Source organism: Boleophthalmus pectinirostris, unplaced genomic scaffold (genome assembly GCF_026225935.1).
Source record: "Boleophthalmus pectinirostris isolate CB_2022bp ecotype Guang Dong unplaced genomic scaffold, ASM2622593v1 HiC_scaffold_6, whole genome shotgun sequence".
Taxonomy (NCBI): Eukaryota; Metazoa; Chordata; class Actinopteri; order Gobiiformes; family Gobiidae; genus Boleophthalmus; species Boleophthalmus pectinirostris.
This window is the reverse complement of record NW_026571447.1, coordinates 28158837-28182413: the sequence shown is the minus strand read 5'-3', so window position 1 is coordinate 28182413 and position 23577 is coordinate 28158837. Positions and strand designations below refer to the sequence as shown.

General features: G+C 38.3%; 1 protein-coding gene across 8 annotated transcripts in view; it reads right to left on the bottom strand.

The window, feature by feature from the left end:
* The window catches only part of efna1b (ephrin-A1b), a 52633-nt gene extending 37363 nt beyond the window's left edge, over positions 1–15270 (bottom strand). For 6 of the 8 annotated variants that reach the window (XM_055163557.1, XM_055163558.1, XM_055163560.1 and 3 more), the window contains exons 1-2: positions 15141–15270; positions 9803–9944 (exon numbers count right to left, since the gene is read on the bottom strand). The gene's annotated coding sequence lies outside the window, so the exon portion shown is untranslated. The remainder of the gene's footprint in view (positions 1–9802; positions 9945–15140) is intronic. The other 2 variants (XM_055163562.1, XM_055163559.1) reach the window with 2 other exon arrangements.
* Between the last annotated feature and the right edge of the window lie 8307 nt (positions 15271–23577).

Below are 23577 nucleotides of genomic sequence, written 5' to 3'. Positions count from 1 at the left end.
AGTGGTACAAGATGAACAGAGGTGGTCAATTTATTATCTACAAGATTATATCAAATAGACTAGACTAGAAGGAAATTTGATAGTAATTTCTGAAACTAACCAAAAACTACAAAATCCTAATTAGTATGTTAAAAACTCGATTTTGATACTAAAACCTCATTCTTGACAAATGAAAACACAAATTTGTATATGTTACTATGTAATTTTCAACATTAGAGGCAGTTTGTGTGCTCTTATTGATACTTATGATGCATCTAGTGTCATCAGCATTCCCTGGGAGTGTGATGATAACTGTAGGCACTGCTCTGTCTGAAGCTTTGTTGATCTGAGCTATAATTTAACACAATCTGACCACAACTGACTAGGGGTGTAATTATATCCAAATTTCATCATACAATATCGCCATGGTATGAACCTCACGGTACGATATTTACTGTGATATCATGGGAAAGCTCACAATATGGTGGGGAGGCTCATGATTAGGGATGTAATGATATCTAAATCTCTCGGTATGATACTTATTGCGATATTTTATGGAGGCTTACAAACAAAACTGTTAATATGCTACTTTTTCCTCTTAAAATGCCTTGACAAGACTTAATCCAAAGAATTTAAAAGCACTTAGAACTGTTATTTCTTCTTGTAGTCTACACTGAAACGGAGCAAACGATCATGGTCTATGTAGTTCCCTCTGTCTTTTTTTTTTTAAAAAAAATCTATTTCTGCACCATAACTCTTAATTAAGCAAAGAGACTTGTAATTCGATATATAATTATGGTCCACAATATTATTGTGAGAACTTTGACGATACGATATCACAGTATTTCGGTTATTGTTACATCCCTAGAACTGACTTAGGTGGAATTACAACCGGTGATCTGAATGTATCAACATTAACCAAGAGTTTTTCAGTAAGTCACTCTCACCATTTTGTTGAAAATCAGGATTCTTGAGCTTTCTGACTATCTTAAAACTTTTTTTTGACAGAGTCTCGTAACGTGTGCATTGTGTCACCATGATAAATGCTGAACATTACTTCTCATACCTAGATAAGGGACACCCCCAGCATGATGTCACAGTAAAGAATCAATTCTTGTTCCTATATACTGTAAATCTAAATATCTAAACAAAACTATTCAGGAAAGATCCAAATTTGTCCTTTTGTGATAGGAATACTCTGAATATTACCTGAATATTAAGTTTTGATACTCAATTTAGTATAGATTTGTATGTTTACATTTTCATGACAGCAATGAAGAAAATAAATAGAAGATACAAGAGGAAACAGTTAAAATTTTTCTCACGAAAGGGGAGGAGATGCAATAAACTTCCAGAGAATTCAGTATAAATCATTATGTCACTCACTCCCAAGTGATATTTGCTCATTTCAGTTTTTAGACAAAAAGCAAACACTTTTGATTGTAAAAACTGTATTGTCATGTTTCCAAATCCAAAGCGTATCAAGACTTTCATTAGGCTTACGTCAATATCGCCCACCCCCTGAGAGGAAACATTTTCAGAGATATGAGGAAGTAGAAGACAGAGAAGAAGACAGCGGGAGGAGTGAAGATAGATAGAGAGAGAGAGAGAAAGAGAGCTAGAGAGAGAGAGGGGGGGGGGGGGGGGAGCCCGGGAGTAACCTGATCTGAGTCCTGATAAAGCCACATTTATTTTGGAGGGCAACAGAAACAGCCCGGTGTCACTACGCAGATGTACGGGAAAAAGACCAGTAACCCAGACACACTGAAGTCATCACAAAATGATCTTATACACTTAGGATAAAACACTTGTAATCCGGTACAGCACTTAGCAGGTCCTGAATTACACACAATGGATTCTTGTGAGCTTTTAGTCATGTTGTTACCTCATCAAAAACCCAGAGTTGTGTTTTGTTTCATTCACACATATTAAGTAATCCTGGTTTATTAGTCTACACCTCCAAAGGCCAAAATGCTCTATAGTGATAGTCTTCAAGTTAACAGCCACATTTGACCTTTACTTCTGTAGAGATCGGCAATTCCAGGGCTGAAATGATCTAGTGAAGGTGTGTGTGGACATCATGACAAGACATCACAAGGTGGAACGGTGTTTTCTGTCTGAGAGAAGAACTCCTAAAAATGCAGGGTTGGATGTGAATGAAACAAACACAACTTCAGGTATGCTTTTGATGAAACAACATTAAAACAGAAATCAAAAATAGCGAGATATAGGCTTCCATAACAGGTCCTCATATTTTTTCTGCCAAAAAACATATTTTTTATTTTATACATGAGAGCTTTTTCATGGCAAACTCTGCCCATTAGAATGCATTTTAAATTAATATGGTGGAACCTTTGATTAAATATTTGAAAGCTGTCAGAACTGATCATTATAATTACAGCTCTTTTGAAATAACGTAAACAGCAATTTTGTGTTTTTGTCATAAAATCCTTTCTTAATACTCTTTCTAACTAATAACTACTTTATACACTGCAACAGTAAATCATTCGTTAGTGACATTCATCATTTACAAAGACAGGGATTTAAATTAAAGCTTCACTCTGTAACTTGGAAGAGAAGGAGGAGGGTCTGCCACTTGCCTCCACTTGTCTCCATGATGTTATAGCTTTACAAGGAATGTTCCATATTATGGCATGAAATGTGTATTTATTTATTAAAGGGACAATGGATAATGAAAGACAAGATAATGCAAAAGGCAAACATGTACTTGTAAATGTGCAGGATTGTAGCCAAAGCTAATTCCCATCCTTAGTCATTTTTTCTGTTGTGTATGTGTTAATTTATAGGTGTTTATGATACAAAAAAAAAAAACTTCTTTGTGAGCAGGGACGCCTCTCTACAGATCTGACCTGTAATGTGTTTTGTTTGCATCATCTGCTTGACTTCATGGTGATAGAAAAGTTCAATGTCATACTGTGGAACATTCCTGGAAAAGAAATAATAACATCTCCACAGACCGAAATTAGTGGTACAGTGCATCTTTAGAAACTTCAGGACACAACCTTTATGTTTCATGTTGTAGCTTGTAAATAGGTGAAAGTTGCTCCTTGCACAAAGTAAGGGTTAAGTCTGTGACAGCTTAAATCCATTTGTTAGATGGATGTTTGTGTAATGTTTGTGTAATGGTGATATGATCAGCTTGTCCTGCAGTGTCCACGTGCTGCACACACTCCCTCTCTCCTGGGCCTGGGCGGACTTGTCTCTAAGTGTCTGGGTGCGGTTTGCTCAGAGCTAAAGCTGTTTGACTTGGACCCATTTCAACTTCTGCTCCGACATTTGGATCAACAAGCTCAGATCTTAGTTCCACGGCAGATGTCCTACAGTAGTAGTGACCTGACCCATATCAAGGCCCACAGACAGCTAACAGGAGGCTAAACCCTTCTTAATTTAACATCACAGACACCTACATAAGCTTAGAGCAGCCTGTTGGATCAGAGCCATCAGCGCACAATGCTCCAGCTGAAATAAAGTCAGCTAAGCCCGAAGGAGAAAAGTCCACTGTATTTAGGGCAGTTCACAACTCACTGTCCTTAAAGCAGGGTCCACACGGCTACAGTCTTTCAAATCACAAGTTTGGCTTGGCACTGGTGAGACTTGATAAAGTAATTGAGTGAACAGTGCAGACAGTCTGGCATGTCCATCAAAACAACACATTTTTCTTGTTTCAGACCTGTCTGAAGAGCTGATGAAGAGAGGAGCGAGGGAGGGAGAGAGAGGGGAGAGACAGAGAGACATAGATACAGACAGAGCGAGGGTGTGAGGAAAAGAGAGAGACACAGAGAGAGAAAGAGACAGGGGAGAGGTTCATAGACAGGAACTAACAAGCAGAGACATGGCAAGAGTCTGGAAGAGGACTGTAATTAAGAAGCTAGTGTCCAGTTGGTCAGTTGCCTTGGAAACCACAGATACAGATGAATGGGTTTATTGGATATTCAGAGCTAGGAAATTTGCACGGTTAAATAGTTGCATAACTAAATCATACTGTATGGTGTGTTTTGACACAATAGTGAAAAATAAATTTGTCTTTTAGGCTACATTTAAATGATGTCGGTCTGAACAGAAGACGCAAAAGTGGCGTCGCTTCTTTACATTTTATTTCGCGTTTAGACAAGCGTTTTCAGGAGGAAGTCTACAATGGTGCAAAAGTGTGTGGTATTCGATTGGGTATGCATCAGAGTCTTGAACTGGGTTGGATACCAGTGGGTACACCTGCGGTCACCCGATGGTCTACATGGGCGCACCTCTGAGCCCATTCTGACACTGAGTCCTCTTTCAGTTCTGGTCTAGTTCTGTTTTAGTCCTAGTTCAGTCCTGGTTTCATCCTCCTGGTTCAGTCCTGGAATCAGTCCTAGGTTTGTCCTGGGTTAGTCCTGGGTTACTCCTGGTTTAGTCCTGGTTCAGTCTGTGGCTTGTGTGGCGCAAAAGTCCGGCATCTCGATCAGTGTTTCTTCAGCTCAATAAATAATGCGTCTGTGAATTTGTATTCTTACTGAATAAAGCATAACCATTTTGTTTCGTGATTATAATTCTTGAAGTCTTAACTTTTCAATTTGTATTCTGATAGATGCTTCAGTTAGAATGCTTTTAATATGTGTGATTTATCACAGGCACGGGCGGGTAACAGGTGGAACGTTAATGGGTCCGGGTGGGTGCAGGTTTAACTTTGATAATTTCCTAGGTTAACGGACGGGTGCAGTGCTGTACTTGCACCCGGTGCAGGTCTCCAAAAACAGACCCGTGCAGGACTCTGGTATGCATGCCAGGCAGCTAGGCAGTGACGCTAGGTGGTGACGTATGTGACGTAAACGTGTACGTGACGTGAACAGATCAGACCAGAGTTTTTGCGTCTTGGGCAGTGTAGACGGAAACACTACGGCGAAGCGTATTCAACTTTTCCACTCTGGAGGGTGGTTTCAGATTTTTGCATTTTTAAGCATCAAAACGCCATAACCGTCTAAAATGAAACCACTTCTGATAAAATATTTTGTTGTTTTTACCCGCAAGTGTTCTCATGTAAACAGGCCCTCAGAAATATTTCCCAAATTGCGGCAAAAGTGACCTTGCCATGACCTGTTGTTTCTTAATACAATATTCACTCATAAGAAGCATTTAAGACTCATCACTTTTTCACAGTTTGTAAAGTACATCGCCTGTTTCATAAACCTATCAATTTGTTTTCCTATATGCCAAAATCCAGCATTTAAACTGGCAATGTATGATTCTAATGACTTTATAATGAGTTTGCATAATTTGCTCAGTTACAAGCCAAATTCAATCTCCATCCAGTCATTTTTCAGGTGCCTGCAGATTAGGCATTTTGTCAGACAAGCTCTTACTGAATTTGATAGGTTACCTGTCCAAAATCACTTCTACGAGTTTTTGAGAAAACCATAAAAATCTAGGCATTTGATTTCACAGTTTGTTAGCCTTTTCTACAAACCAACCCCATCTGTACATACCAAAGAAGTCTGGGCTAATGACATAGGTGTAGAGATTTCTGTTGATTTATAGGAGAAAGATTTAGGTGGGATCAAATTATGTTCAATAAACACTAGGCCCCAGCTTATACTGTTTAAAGTTATCCATAGTTTGCGTTATTCTAAAACTAAACTGAGCAGACGTCTCTTCTATTTCACCATTGTGTGACAGGTGTAAAGCAAATAATGTTTCATGGTCTTGGTCATTTATTTATATGGATATTTCATTTATACAGTACCATATACATGAAAATGATACTGCTTGATGTTTTGGCTGTGGTGCTTGGCTGGTTGGATCAAACCCTGACACACTCCCAGGCAATTCAGCAAAATGTTTGGCATGATTCTCGCAAAGAGGGCTTTTCTGAGGGAATGGAAGGCCACCACACCTCTCTGTTTCCATAAATGTTTAAACAATTTGTCACATCAGCGAGACGAGTTCATGAAGGCTTGTGGACCTTTAATCGATCACATGAAACAGAGAAGGACTTGACCTCAAACCTCAAAGAACTGAACTCTCTGGACTTTGCTGTACAGGCTGTTTTTGTTCTAAACAAATACATATTATGGTGCATTGTAGGGCTGTGCAAAATTAAAATATCGATATATTGTATCCTTGACAGTATTGATATCGTGGGCTGCTGTATCGATATATCACCAGGAGTATTTTTTGGGTATATTTTACTAAATTATTTTGTTACAGCGCTACAGCTTTGTTGTTTGTTTAGTGGAAGGAAACAAATTTATGTGACACATTTGACATTTTCACAGTTTTTATGATTAAAATAGGTGTGTTTCATATTAACTTTGCACAAGAAGTGTTTTTAAAGACTTTTAGGCTACATTCAGGCTGCAGCCTGAAGTGACCCAAATCTGATTTTTTCGCCCCTATGGGACCTGTTTCTGATTGTTTAATGACAGTCTGAATGACACAGATCCAATTTTTTCTAATGTGACCTTTCATCTTTTGACATGTGACTTTAGCCTGAAGTCATCCTACATTCGCGGACATTCTTCTCATCATAGGAAAATTGTGTATGAACTCCGTGTGAGTGAAGTAGTGAAGTGCATAGCAATCCCACCACTCTTGGCTGCAACTCATCACCCACACGTTCCTTTCTACGGACACTGAAGCCACTGCCCCACAAAATGCCATGGCCAAAAACCTTGTTTTATACGACATTGTCATATCCGCCAATGTGCATGCAGGAAACTTTTGGGGCATTTCACACTGGAGATCACATACAAGTCACATTTAATTGGAAATGTGAACATCCTTGCAAAAAAATCTGATTTGATAAAAAAAATAAAAACATGAATTGACCATTAAGCCCTGCAGTCTGAACGTAGCCTTAGTATCACAGCCATGATTTAGCCATTATTTTTCATAGAATCGTATCAGATTAGTTTGAAATATATCACATTGAATGCTCACTGTATTGAGGTATGTATCATATTTGCGACTTCTTAATGATACCCAGCCTTAGTGCATTGGCAGTGTGTGTGTTTTTTGATGAAAAGATTGGAAACAAAACAAACAACATTAAAAAAGTGCATCACCTGCCCCAGTTCCTTATTTGGACCACTTTAAATAATGAGGACTCTTTCTAATTTGGAACACTCCACAATATCTGCAAGACTGAAAGTTTTGTCATATTCTTGCCCTTCCTTCTTTCAAAGTAACACTGTGTAACTTTCTAGGATGGCCCATTATGAGCATCATTCCATGGAAATAAAAAGTTAGTACGTTGGAACATTCTCCATAGAGACACACTGCCATTCTGTGAAGTTTTAGGCAAAAGAACAAAATTTCCATGGAGACAAGCAGGTCAGCTGGAGGCTCTCCTCAGGCCAAGAAATTTTATTTCAGACTATTTTTGGCCAAAAGGTTACACAGCGGAGCTTTAAGGACAAAATGAAGGACATGCACTGCTTTAGGAGCAGGCAGTACAATGAAAAGTAATTGTGTTGTGACCCTGTGAATCAGTGGTTTTTTGGTTGACTGACACATACACACAAAGTACTTTTCCATACTTCTGCCTGTGAGTGATTTAGCTGCAGCCAAACTTAAGAGAGTGAAATATACCCTCAAAAATACATTATAGTTACCTGCTACACTAAAGTGTGAAACGAATCACTACATTACCATATCGAAAACTATTTGCGTCCAGACACATCACTTCTGTGTCCGCAAGCCTTCCCTATCCACATAGCTTTGCACATATTTGTGTACGTTTTACAAAAACAAAACTTAAACCCACATGGCTACTCTGCATAAACAAAGCGCTCAAAAAACAGCTCGCTCCTTGTGCTCTGATGTGGTCAGCTTCTGGCGGACTTAAAAACGACACAACTCAGGGGAATATATGTGTTCTTTCTGTAACAGAGGGGTGTTCTGCTAATGGTGAGTCTGATCTGTGCACTTAGTTCTAGCTACGCTGGTTCCTGTTTGTCTGTGGTTTGTTTAAACTGTTTTCCGCGAGAGCGTCACATGACTGACGCCGTCACGAACCCAGTGAATCAGGAAGGCGCAAGTCACAGTGACACCAGCGGCACCAGATCGTTCCGCCTCTGAAGCTGTTTTCCATTGAATTAGTGTGGAAGAACACTGCATCCACAACGAAAATGACTCGAATACGTACCAGTGTGAATGGGGCCTAAAATGTACACATCTTGATCTAGGATTTTTTCCCCATATCACCCTCTACAAAGTACAACATCTTGAGTAGGCCTACATGTCGTTTCAATCTGAGTACACTTACATTATATTATTGTATCTGTATTTGTTAGTCACTCGAAATCAGTTTACTTGTATATTCCCAATTCATGACATCACAAGGTGGAAGGGAGCATTTCGAGGTTTGGTGATGCAGACAGACTAATAATAAAGAATTACTCAAACATGTGTGAATCAAACAGAACACAACCCCAGGTATGTTTTTGATGAAGGAATGGCATTATAACATGGCTTAAGGCTCAGAAGAAGCCATTTTGTATCATATTGGACCCTTAAAGAATATTTTCTATTCATAAAATTCCACATTTCTTTTAAAACTCACTGTACCCCTGGCTAGGAAACACTGGCTTAGTCTATTCCTACAACCTGGGGCCATGACAGGGAGGTAATAATTTTCTCCTTTTCTCACCGCACTGTTGCTACATTGCCATGCTTGACTGGTGAGCATTGTATGTGATCAGGAGCATGTCGCTAGAGTTATTACGACTGAAGTGGTGCCAGTGTACGTGCCCAAAGTCAGTGTGTTTGAGAGGCGTGTGCAGCTTGTTCCAGCTCTGATAAGCTCCATATACCACACCAGGGGTAGAGAGTGTATATCTGTTATCATAACTTTTTATCTCTCAAGTGTGGGCAAAGTTCAGCCTCGTTTCACAAGAAGGACTTTGGAAGACGCTGTGTTGTTTTGTCCTAAGTTGGTGACGTGAGGTGCAAAAAAAAAAAAAAAAAAAAAAAACCAAAGCATTTTCTGTGCGGCGGATCTGGAATATATTCAGATGCCACGGAGACAGGCACGGCGCTGCTCTCACGGCCCTATTGTCTGCTCATCAAACCACTATTGTGTCCGGTGCATGCATGTGTGCTCTGATTGACTGCTGCAGAGGCGGCTGGGAATATAGGCCTGTGTCTATGTACAAGGGCATTCCTATCCAGCAAAGCTTAGAGGCCACTGAATGCAAAAACAACACTCATTGAAGTTGGATGTGAGAAAGCCGAACCAAAACAACACGTTAACTAGGCACAGGAGAACAAGATATTAGTAGAAGTAGTAGTAGTGTTTGTAGATTATAATTTTGCTTCAACTTATTAAAGATGCATTATGAAACTTCTCTAGTGGAGGAGTCCAAACCAAGATTCTGTATTTGTTCAATTCTGTGCATATTAAGAACAGAACATACCTATAAATAGAGCTGCTCGATTATGGAAAAAATCATTATCAGGATTATTTTGTTCAATATTGAAATCACAATTACTCAAACAATTATTATTTAGTTACATGATGCATTTTGTCAGCATTTCTCTCTCAAAAAAACACTTTGTTATTGATATTTTATGCAAAACTTTCAAATTGAAAATAAATATAGGCTACAAATATGTACCTTAAAGCAGTTTTGCAATGTGTAAAACATAAAATGAATAAAATATACTTTGAACATGAAATAAGGCAGAGAAAAATAGAAATGTATCCGAAGTAAACATCTATCCAGCTGTTCTATAATCTATATATTTAAAAAATTAAAATAAATATACATACTTATATTAAATATATCCCAAAATAAACTTCAAAATTCAATTAATTGCACAGCCTTACCTATAAATATGCAGGATTTTGGCCAAAGCTATAATTTCCATCACTGCCCCTTCCTGGCGTATATTCCACAGTGTGGCATAACATTTATCTATCTCCATGGAGACAAGCAGGTGCCACCACCAGGCCATGTTACAAGTCAGGTCTGCAAAGAGGCAATTAAAAAACAAAGTAAGAATGTATGCTTATCAGGGTTTTTCATACCAATTAAAACATCTTTAATAAACTAAAATGAAGAGCACTCAAGACAAGTATGGATTTTGATTTTATACCAAAAATAATAATTTAAAAAAGTCTAAACTTCACTTTCAAATGTTGGAATTATAACACTTACTATGCAAAACTCAGTTACTTGCTTGGTTAAATTTGCAGTTCATCTACGTAGTTAATCATCAACATGGAAGATAAACCCCACAGTTAGACTACAGTGCATTTAATCCAACATTGATTTTTTGTGGATGATGCAGAAGTTGCAAATTCAGAATAGGTATCACGTATCCTAAAGTGACGTTTGCATTAGCCAGCATATTTCTTCCCGCGTCCCCCATATTGCCTTCTTCTTATCACTCCAGATGACATCATGACTTCTGGTCCAGGCGTTCGCTGATACTACACTGTTGACATCATGTGGTAACTCTAGCCATGTTTACCTCTGCACCTGCGGCATCATTGTGAGCGAACCATGTGGTCAGCGTTATTACAGTCACTGAAACTCGAAACCATGAGGCAGCCTACTGTTTGTGCCGCGCTGTGTTCTCATGGTAAAGTATTATAGACTCTAGCTAGATGATAATGCCTGTACGCTGCTGCTAATTGTAGCCTGTGAGTGTTTTGTTGGTCTAGTGTGGAGCAGTGGGAGGATTTGGTCTGGTTTCTGGGGACACGCTGAGCTGAGTAAACAGTAAAATGTTGAAGGATTAACTTTTGCCTGAAGCTAAGTCTTTTTATAAAACTGTGTTTATTAATTGTGAAATCCAAGGCCATCACATGAATTATAGCAGAGTTTTAACGAACTCAACATTTTGTTTTTACTTTGGGTTGTGCATTTGGCTATTTTAATTGTGTTTTTCCACAAACTATTTACCTTTTAAACTTCCCCGGGATCGAGAATACACACTTCTTTAATACTTTACGAAGATGTGAGTCTGGTCATGAATCTGCCTGTTTCCAAATGGGCGTGGCGGACCCAATTAGGGACATGCATGTGAACTGTATCAGAATAAATAAAGCACAAAATATCACAGGGGATAGAAAAAAACATCTGATTTGATTTTTTAAAAGGTATGTGACCAATGAGTTCCTTCGTTTCACATGCGTCACTGAAAAACATATCTGTCTGCATGATCATGTTTGGCTGGACCTGAGAGTCAACGAAGGGCGTGGGGACCAGACTGATATACATCTGTAATAAAACTACAGAGATAGCATTCCGGATTTGCCACGCGACTTTAAAACTTTAAAATCAATCTTATCAATATTCATCTGAAGTTTTATTTAATACAGCCTAAAGTTTAGTCAGGCACAAGCAGAGGACTGGCCAAACCCTAAGGCCATCATGTGTGCTGTCCTATGACTACACCGTTATAATTGCAATCAGGTTTAGAAGGCTCAAAAATCCAATCTGGCAGGAATAAAAATGTCTTATAACTACGCAGTTTTAAAAGTCTAAAAAGGCCTTAGAATATGACATTATGTGATGTGTTGCCAAATAATTTTTCCGGTTTAGAGTTCGCAACATGCTTGACTTCCTGGAGATGTTATTGCTTTGTCTGGAATTTTCAGTATGGCATTAACCTGATTTATGCAATTACATGGATATTTGATGCTTCAAAAATACATTAAAATCATCCGTGGACTATCCTCAACACAAATCTGAAAATTTATTAATTTAATGTCATATTGTGGAACATTACAGGCACAGCAATGGAGGCAATCCGATGATCCTCCACCAGAAAAAAAAGTACATAGTGATTTATTTACACAAAAAGTAATACATATTATTATTCCTGAAGATCAAAAGGCCCTCCTCATCCTCTCCTACTCCAGTGTTTAGTTTCAGTGGTGTTTCCTCATACCACAGGCTCATTCAGTGTCTGTGAGGCGCGCTTGTTTTGTGCTCTGTCTGAGCGAGGCGCTAGTTTTGTGATGGATCCTGTTTGTGTCCAATGGGAAACAATTAGAGCAGTGTGTGTGTGAATGGGCCGGTGTGAAAAGAGCCTGTGATCAAGGCCAGAGCAGAACAAACTCATTAACACAGCGCTGGTTTGGACAGGGACACAGCCAAACAGCCAAAACATGATATGAAAACTCCAGGGGGGAGAGAGGGAGACATGGAAGAGAGGAGAGCAAACAGGAAAGTCAAACAATACCGCTGGTCTGGACTGAAAAACCTGGAGCATGGTTTCTGTTCAATTCAAAGTGGACTATGCAATGTTTCTAATTAAGGGGCCATGGCATTTGTTTTGCTTTAGACCTTATAGCACATCTACATCTAGTTTGCATTTATTCAGTAACACAACAGATGTCTCTATTGCTCAAAAATACCTTCAAAACATCCATTCTTTCTGTGGGCGGGGTCCCCTCTCCATAGATCTGACCTGTATCTTGGCCGGGTGTTGCCATCTGCTTGTTTTTCTAAGCTTAATTGAAATGTAATTGCATCTCCATGGAGACAAGCAGCTGAGAACCTTGAAAATTGCACAATGCACATAATTTCACATAATTTCGTTTATTTACTTTCTGTGCAATATTTTAACCTCAATAAAGAAAACAACAAGCACACAATGGATTGCAAAATGTTCAGCACTGGTATGCAAATGATACTACTAGGGATGTATATAACCAAAATATCGTGCTATTGTATCGTCAAAAGTCTCACAATAATACCATGGGGCGTCACAATATATCGAATTACAAGTTCCTTAGCCTAAATGCATTTGTTTATAATAGCAATAGCTAATAAACAATGGGAACTACATATCCCATGATTCATTTCAGTGCAGAAAACATGAAGCTATATGTTTTTTATTTGAATTCTTGGGATTATGACAGTAGTAAGTCACACAAAAATCTTGTCAAGGTAGTTTGAAAGCAAAAAAGTGTCCTATCTACAATTATATCAGCCTCTCCAAAATATCGCAATAAATATCGTACCATGAGATGCATATCATGATAATATCGTACCAAGACATTTGGATACTGTTACATCTCTAACTACTACTACTTATACTTCTTATATTTATTTATTGTTTTTATCTATTTTATTTTTTAGTACTGCTTTTATGTATTGATATTATTATTATTATTTAATTTATTTATTCTATTAGTTTCCTTATGGTTGAAACATAATTCTGCTGATTTTTTTTTTTAAAGTAAAATGTTTTATATTGCTATTGTATATTGTGAAGCACTTTGTGCTATACAAATAAAGTTGGATTGGATTGTATATATTTTGGTCAATTGGCCGTCAATTCATCGCCCATGCCTAAAACCTCTAAGACTACTGTGCTTATTCCTGTGTTAACATTACTTTATTTTATTGTTTCTTTTTACTACTGTGGCCGTACACCAGTTAAACCGTGACAGGAAAGGAAGCAGACACCTGTTAAATGCACACGTACAATTTGGTCTGAACAGCTGAGCAGAGGAGCACAGGTGTCTGCAGAAGGTTAAAGGTCATTATTTGGGGAGTCACTTTCCATAGACATGTGTTTCTGTTGGGTATTTGGTTACATAATAATAATAATAATTAACCTACAATTACATCCATTTTGTCTTCAGCCTAAAGTGATGGTAAATTTACTCCAGTCAACAATAAAGTCATCAGCTTGTTTGTCCTTGATTCTGTTCAGTGCATGAGCCGATTGCAGCAACAGCAGTAAAACAGTTTCTAAGTCATATTCAAGTGGTAAATGATCAAATAACTTTCAATATCTTTCAGTAAATTTAATGCAACTATTATTAACTATCATACATTATTTATTGTGTCTCTCTCAAAAATCTAAATAAAACCCACTACCAGCTGTTCTAGTGGAGGGTCCATCACCTGCTTGTCTCCATGGAGATGCTACATGCCTCAGGGCTGGGCGATACGTCCAAAAAATAAAATCTTGATTTTTTTTGCACACATTGGATTAGGGCTGGGTATCACTAAGAAGTTGCCGATACGATACATACCTCGATACATAAGCCACGATACAATACATATCTCGATACAGTGCACTTTTGATTTGATATATTTCAAAACTATTTGATATGGTTCAGTAAAAAATAAAGGCTAAATTATGGCTGTGATAATAAAAGTCTTTGTTAAACCACTTCTTGTGCAAAGTTCATTTGAAAAATGGCCATTTTACTCATCAAAACAGTGAAAATGTCAAATGTGTTGCATAAACGAGTTTCCTTCCACTGAACAAGCCACAAAACTGTAGAGCTGTAACAAAATTATATAGTAAAATACACCAAAACATACCCGATACAGCAGCCCAATATATCAACACAGTATCATCACATTTAACAATATGATATATCGATATTTCAATATTTTTTCACATTCCCACATTGGATGATGATTTTATTTATTTATTTTAAGTCTTTCTAACGGCGGAAGCTCTTTACATTTTTATTCCTCTCATATATTATTATTTAAGAAATTGTTAACTGCCTTAAATCACGCATGTATAGATATCTAATTGTAACTGGAAAAAAAAACAACTCCTTTGCAAAGTAAGAAATTCACTCTGTCGTGCCTAGGATGTGGACACAAGATAGTAAGAATGAATCACAGTAAGAACGTGTTTTTGTTCAAGGTATTTCTTTCTAAAAATGCCTGCAATTTAACGAATGTAAGACAGAGATGTGAATATGGAACATTCCAGGCAAAGGTAAATAACATTTCAAGGATGTCGAGCAGGTGGTGGACACAGGTCTAATAACACAGGAGGTTATTTTTGTAGGTTAGCTCATATAGTACAGTAAATGATGTAGTATCTGTGTGTGATTCATTATTGATCGGACAGTGTAATCAGGCTCTATGAGAATGTGTCTCCAGGTGCAGATAAGCGCATAAACCTGCGTGTGTTGACATTAGCATTAGCCCTGAGCTAGCTCCTCCAGCTCACATCCATGTGTTTGTAATTACTAATTAACAAAGGCTTAAATCCCATGAAGCAGCTGAATGTCATCAGACTCAATCAGGCCTGGATCATCCCAAATGCCATTTCACACGAACCGCTCTTATCCGGTTACAGCAACTTAGAAGAACAATGTCAAAGTTATGCACTGAATCATGCCTCTGTATATTTATAGAGTTAACCACAAATTAAGCAATAATTTTACTTACCATTTTGGAAAATGAGATTGTCTGTGTTGAGTAAATCCAGCCAAATGAACTCAAAGGAGATGTGCGCTCTAATAAGTCCTGCTTTATAACTCTGGAGTGATATGTCAGGGCATGTTCACTTTGATGACAGCAGGTGGTTGTGGGAAATGTAGTCTTGGTTGGCATAGAGGGCAAAACAATGCCTAGAAACACCTCTCAAATAAATATAATTAAAATCTTAAAGGTCCTATATTACACAAAAGACTCTTGTGAGTTTTAAGCGATGTATCTGGGGTTGTGTTTGCGTACCTGTGTTTGAGTAATCCGTAATTATTAGTCTGTCTACTCCAAAGCTCAAAATGCTCTGTTCCACCTTGTGATGTCATGTAGTGGTAATTTTCAATCCGTGTATCATTCACTCATTTGTTTAAAAAAAAAAAAAAGAAAAAAAAAAAACAACTATTTTCATCATTATTTGTCTCCAACACCAAAATGAAAAAACGGATAATGATTCGTTTGTTCAGCTTTCGATTTTATGTTTAAATGAATCATGGAAAAAATTGATAATGTTTCATTTAATTTTGTCCCTTACAGACTGAACAGGACTGAATCGAGAATAAACCAGGACTGATCCCAGAACTGATCCCAGTACGGAACCAGGAGGACTAAACAAGGACTGAACTAGGACTAAACCAGGACTAAACAGAACTGAACCAGGACAGATTGTCAGGGCAGGCTCAGAGGTGCACCTGCCTAGACTGTCGGGTGACTGCAGGCGAAAGGTCCTTAGTCCTGGTTTAGTCCTGGTTTAGTCCTGGTTCAGTCCTGGTTCAGTCCTGGTTCAGTCCATAAGAATCCAAAGTGGATGAAACGAGAAATAGCTGTTATCCGTTTTTTCCATTATTCATTTAAACACAAAATTGAAAGCTAAAAAAAAAAAAAAAAATTAATAAAAATAAAAATATCGTTATCTGTTTTCTCATTTTGGTTTTGAAGTCAAATAATAAAGAAAATTGTTGTTTTCTCATTTTCTTATTTTTAGTTTTATTTTGAAAAAAAAAAACGAATGAATGAATGATACACGGATTGTTGTCAGCTGCCTTTTACCTTTAGTGCAGGTGAGATTGGCAATTCTGGGGCTGAAATCATCCAAATGATTCTAGTGAAGATGCATGGAGTTTAAAAACACAGTGGAGCACTTCCTGTATTACCACATGACATCACAAGGTGGACCAGAGTGTTTTCAGTTTTAGAGAAGAACTGGTAAATCTGGTAAATTATACCAGATTTCTGCATTAAACACAAATGATACAAAACACAACTTTGGTATGTTTTTGAGTCATAGTGAGTGACAGGTGGATAACAAAATTGTGATCTGGGTCACAATGTCCCTTTTTGGTTCCTGGCATAACTTGATGACTGAATAATGCAATGTAATATAACTTTCATTCCCATTAAACATTATATGACTGATGCATTATAACTATTATGGCATAGCTTTTACGTGTCCCACTGACTTACTACAGCTCAGCATTTGCAGCATTTGTATAATCCTTCTTTTCCATGTTTCATCCCTCCCACTCATGTCTTTTATTATTATTGTCTGCTATTCAGTCCTTGTTAATCTCTTCAACAGCAGCTTATGTGGTATTTTTGTTCTAGCATGAGTATTTATAGCTGTTAAACTTGAAATAGGCTACTCCTCATGATTGATTATAATATGTTTTGTTGGATTACAGATACATTTTCATTTTTAATAATCTGATAAAAAAAAAATAACCTGTTATAAAGTAGCAGTTTACATCATAAAAAAGTCAAAACAAAGCCTCCAAATTCATGGGTTTCAACTTCTTGTTATTTGCAACAACTTGGGGATTTTTTTTTTTTTCACTTTAAAAAGATATAATATTTTATTTCAAATTGGCAATGGTCTTTGTCATAAATTGGAAACCCATGGATAGCTGCACTACTATCAAAAGTTGAATATATGCGTTCACTCTATCAGACAACTTTTCAAATTTTTTCATTTTCCCATCAAACGGTGAAATTGCAGACATCGTATGCTACACAATATGTGACAAATATGTGATATGGTTGAAAAGCGTTTCCATTTTTCTCTGTAGTGTTACTCTACGGCGTATACATTGTGTGAGCTGCCTGTGAAGACCTCCCTCAGGCCCTGCGCAGAAAGAACACATCAGCACAAGTGTTGTTTGTGATCCAGAGCGCACGGCTGGAGGGGAGCAGTGTCCGAGCTTAAATCACAAATTCAGATGACAACATGTATTTCCCATTTCCCCCTATAGTGCTGCTGATGCCAGGCACACCACACACCGGGCTGCAATATGAAACACATCTTATTCACACAAAATTAACAACAAAATATTAGGTCATATCATGATCTATAAAAGCTGCTAACCCTGTAGTTTAAACATAAAGTATCAGTCTTCCCTATAATGTTTAAATAATGTGTTTAAAGGGACACTATGTAACATTTCTGGTGGAGGGTATGCCACCTGCTTGTCTCTTTAGAGATGAAAATGCTTTTCCTATAATGTTACATAACATGGCATTTATCTATTCAGGTGCTCTTACTACTCAGAAATACCTTACACAAAATGCATTCTTTCATAATCAGGGTTAAGCCTGTACTCACACTGAGTTGTAACCTGCTAATACTAATAACATTAAAAGGAAGAGAGCCAGACAAAATGATTAATTTAGTTACATAAAAATATTGTGCCCAACTGTACAGTACGTCCACTCAAATTTGTGCCTGTAATCTGAATAATGTTACACAATGATTACAGTTCCCTGTATTGTGTGATTGTAACGGTTATTTGCGGCATGTGCCTGATGTAAAGGTCAGAGGTCAGAGTACGGGTTATGAAACCATGGCAACATCACGAGACATATGAGATAATCCCATTATGTGGAGGTTGCATAAATGCGATTTACGGATTTATTTATTATTTAGAAATGAAGATGCAGATAATACAATTCAGTTTTCAAGATTTATTTTTGGTCTTTATGGGACTGGGGTCAGACAGGAATTATAGTGAGTGAGATGGAGGAAAGTCTGAAATAAACCAGTCAAGTCTCCACCTGAGGCTGTGAGGGACTGTGTGAGTACAATAATTGTGGCAGCCAAGATTAATGCTTTAATCGGCTTTGCAGAATCTCATGAATGATTATTAGAAATATAGGTGGCACAAATGTATACACTGAAAATGTATGTCACGAACAATCAGTAGAAAAGCAATGTGAAATGTAGGTACCACTGGTAGATTCTCTTCCACCACCACTAGTCAGTCACACGACGCATTCGGGCAAGACCAGTTTGCACTCGAGCCACTGTGGAGCCTGCAGTGTTACCAGCAGACTCCAGGCCCAAACCTATAGCTTTAGTGATTAAATAAAATCACATTATTAAGGTGATATGGCCACCCTGGATAAATATGATATGAGTAAAAGAAGTGAAAAGTAGAAGTAGAACAGTTGACACAGGGCGACTACAATCAGACTGTGACTCAGAAAGTCTGAACACAGCAGCACGAGTCTAATGCTGTAATTACACCAGATAAGAAGATGAACATCTGACTGAAGGAGACGGAGAGACAAAGAGAGAGAGAGAAAGAGAGATGGAGGGGGAGAGACAGAGAGGAGAGAGCGAGAAAGAGTAATGAGAGAGAGTTAAGGATGAGATGCGATAAAGAGAGGGAGAGAGGTCATTTGTGCTTTTCCAGATGCCCTCGCTGCTGGAGCTTAGGCCTGTCCAGACATCATGTGACCTCATGATCCTGTAACTCATATGTGTCAGTCAGTCAAGTGAAATGCTTAAGAAAGATGTGGTCAGTTATTTCTAAACTTTGATCAAAAACAGCACAATGCTACAGCAAAACTCCAAAATCAATCTTTACATTTATCTGTAAAATGTAAAATCTCTCTCTATCTGTGTGTATAGTGTGCCTGAACTCTACTACACATAATTTATTGGATTGCCAAGGTCTCTGGAGAACAGTTACTGCAGAAATGCCTTGACAACCACTTTCAGCATGTGCCTGGTAGTAAAACTGAATTGAAAACGACACTTAGAGAAGCCCAGTTCGCACTTGGTGTCTGTCTGTGAAATGGGATAAGGTTTTTAATGAACTCTTTAAGACCTGCAGTTCATCCAAGGAAAATGGCAGTAACATTTTCAGTTTCATTCATCCCACATTTAGACTCGGAGTGTCCTTATTGATGAAAAGTTTGAAAGCTCATTTGTTGTAATACAGCCAGAAGCAGTAGCTGTAAATCTCTATACTGTAACTTTTAAAAGTGCAATGATAAGAGAGCTAATGAGGCAGAGGCAGATTAAGAGGAAATCTAGGGGCAAAAAATGGCGTGATGATGTACCATATGCCCCATGGTCCGCCCCCTGCTGTGAGGGAGGCTGCTGAGTGCCAACAGGACCATAATATAGAGACAAGGGGGGGTAGAGTATCTGAAAATTGTCAAGTAATACTGTTATTTCAAAACAAAAACAGAGGTCAAAGAAATTACTCAAATTATAATGTAAGCAGTAAGGCAAAGCATGAAACGATGCACAAAATCTGGTATTTTAAAAAGATTATATATGAAGGAGCTTTGCAAGAAACTCAGATGTTCAAATATTGTCACCACAAAGCATTTCTCATTTGTTATTTTTTTCATATACGAATAATGTAACTCAAGAGTCCTCAAGAGAAGGACTTAGAAGAAGGAGTTCAAATTTGTGGACTAATCGAGAAGGTTCAACATGTCAGAGGTGGATTTATAACCCCCAACTCAACATGTGAAATCATTATATAAGATTCTACTTTCCCATAATGCTGTTCTGTGCAACCACCTTGAGCCCACTGTTTGATTTGTGTATGGTGCAAGTGTTTCTGGGGGTGATAATGACTGCCACATCTCCTCAGTCTGCCCCCATGTCATCTGTACATCACCTAAAAGGACGTCACTAAGGACATATGAAGCTTAAGTAACAATATTTATTCATCTTATATTCATATGATTGGTCCATAAATTGCACTATTGTATGAAGGACACCTCCAGCTCAGTCTTTGTTATCAAACCTATGTCTTTCAAGGTTATAATACTCCCTACCATTGACATATGAAAACACTTGAATTGACAATAAACCCAGTAGACCCAGGCAAAAGTGAAGTGCCATAATTCATTTGCAATTACTGATCAACATCAGATCTAAATGGTAAGGATTTAGTATTTGGTATTTTGAGCAAGTTATGTAAAGTACAGTGTTAAAGGTTTCATAACTATTGGAGATAGTTTAGGACTGTATATCCAAAATATGTAAATGAATCAAGTGAATTAGCATCAGAACATTACATAACAATTAAAGAACCAATGAAATAAATATTTACAAACTTACCTCTATCATAGATGCAGATTTACAGGTTAAAGGTAATGATCTGAAGACAGTGTTACCATGGTACCAGTAACAGCATTACTATAGTGCTCCCAGGGACCCCGAGCTGCTTAAGGACGAACTAGATAAACAGGTACTGAAATAACAGTTATACTAGGGAAGTTACAACACTGACCATGCTCTGATGCTACGTACATTTAGGTGAGTGATTATCAATTACCAAAGCTGCCTACAGTTTTCACATGATATTCTGTTGTTACTCCTCTGTTGTCTACTTGTAATTGTTTTATATTTGTTTAAGAAAGGGTCTATTCATGAGTTTCAGACAAATGATTTGATGATCTGATTTGAAGGATTTTGTGAGGAATATGTCATATTTGAGTTAATACTATAATACCAGGGGACCACTAATATACCATTTTCTTCAAATCAGGAATCCATATATCCATGTTATGATGAGTGTCCCTGTAGGGCCATGCTGATGGTAAACAGACTTCTCGTGTGTTAGATATCCACAGTCCTCTGGCTCTCGGGCTACTTCTGTGATACCTGTGCATCTATATATACTGTATCTGAGATGGGAACATGACAGGTTCTGATGTAAACAGAATATCGCTGCATATATCTGCTCTGTGTGTGTGTGTGAGAGAAGAGGAGCATCACCCTGACCTGACATGTGCCTCACACAACCATATTGTGATCCATGTGAGAGCCACAAATACATGAACACATGCAGCGCACAGAGCCCAGCCTCCACAGAGTCTCTCATAGAGCCTTCTCAGAGCCCCACACCGAGCCCCAGGAAGAGCAGCTCTACAGAGACACTGATGAGACCACACTATGAGGTGGACCAGTGCCACATGTGAGGAGGGTCTGACGATGAAGTGACGTGCAGCACATGGATCAGTTCCTACACATACAGTATGACTGGAGTGGTGGTGGCAGAGTGGCATTTTCACCCCACAACGTGCTGGGTTCAAACCACAAGCCAAGTGGGGCCTTTCTGTGTGGAGTTCATGTTCTGCCTGAGCCTGTGTAGGTTTCGTCCAGGTCCTCCAGGTTTTCCCAGTGCATAAACTTTAACAGAATACACTAATAAGTTTGGATTCAAGCTGTGGACTGGTACTTTTCAAGATATCCAAAGCATCTCCACAAACTTGACTATTCTATAAAAATGTTTCTTTGGCTACAGTATTCCACAATATCGTGTAAAACTTATTTATCTACTTGGAAAATGTTCTGCAGGATGGTTTTAATTGACCATAATCAAGCCGTGATGTGCCATCTCCAGAAAGTTACACAGTGTTTATTTCGTTTTACTTGAGGCTTTTGTGTTTTCCCTGTGTAGCGTGTAAAGTCTAGTCAGATGAAATGGGTTAGACTAGTAGTTGTTGTTTTTGTCTGGGACCTGGCACATCACTTAGTTAGATACAGGATGAAGGCTTAAGGTCATCTCCACGGGAAATCTGTGGTCAGATAATCTGGAGATTACAGATCTGAGGAGGAAGACACGACTGCACAGCTCCCATTAATCTGTTTGTTTAAATCCATTAAGTCTATCTAAGAGTGTCTGAGTCCCATAAGACCTGCACAGGCCCATGTGAGATGATGGAAGATAAGAGCACAACACGAGCACTGTGCACCAAATGAACTTCATTTCAACTGAACACAAAATGTAAGACTTTTAGACCTAAACTTTTCCTCTCTCTTAATAACACTGACAAAATAAAACAATTTTATTTCATGTTTCAGAGGAACTGTAAAAATGGTCTTGCCACAAAACAGATTTCTATGATATAATCTGTCTTTTAACTGCAAAAATGCTCGTGTTTTGACTTGGTTTGTCTTTAAATATCTCTGTAATTTAAAAGAAAGTAGTTGTGTCTTCTCTGTCAAAAAGCTATATAATGTATATGGCAAGTTTTGTAGACTAATCCCTAACAACATTTTAAAGTTTGTATCTTTCTTTCAAAAACTGTGAATCTCCCATAGAGTTATATAGGCTCCTGCCCTCCGTCTGAAACCATCCCATTACGCATTAACCTATTGGGCTGTGCTGATGCTGTGGAGCTGCTGATTGTGTGATAAACGGAGCTGTGGGAGAGGAGAGAGACTGCCGAGGAGGACAGGAACGCACAGGGAAGCCATGGTGACACGGGGGTGAATGAACGAGTGTCGGAGCAACCGCTTGGAGGGAGGAGAGAAAAGATGAGAGGAAGGGAGGCGAGAGGGGGGAAGAGGAGTGAAGAGGTGTGACTGGGCCAAAACCCGTGGAGTCCCATGTGACGGAAGTGACGTACACTTTAGGAAGTCAAAGCTTTGGTTAAGGTCATGTTCAAACTTTGGGTGACAATGGGCAGTTCTGAGCTTTGGGGCAAGACTTCACCCAACTATATGTGATTTTTCTGCTGAGGGAGGGCACTTCTCTCCCTGTTATTGCTTTGTTACTCAACTTATCTACAGTGTTCAATGTTTTAAAGATGTTTTATGGCCTTACATTTCAGGCAAAGCAATGATTGGCAACTACCGAGGCGTTCTGATTAAATCTAAACAAGAAATATTATTATCGGTGAGTGCAGGCGTTACATTTTTCTGTGTCACGTTTTGGTGCTGTAAAGAGAAACAAGAGCCAACTCTGACTGTAACCCCCAATCCAAACTGAATATGTGTGCCACACGTAAATGCACGAGAGATGGGAGCCTTTTCGTGATGATGACGACTGAAAGAAAACTGCACGGAGCATCCCAGCCCTGTGCCCTCCCTGTGAAAACGTGACACTGGTGAGGCATACAATGACATGTGAAATTACCAAAACAAGATTGTCATTAGTGATTTGTGAGGCTAATCTAAGGAAGCATATGGCCGTTATCTGAACTGTGTGTGGTTTACTGGTAATGAATAAAAATGGGCTTCTCAGATTGTTGCTCAAGTGTTGCACAGAAGAAAATTCTGACGAAAACTAAATATTGTACTGTAGACCTCTGCCAAAATATTACAACTCCACCCTGGAACCAGTGATCCAAAGACACACCAATAACTACTCAT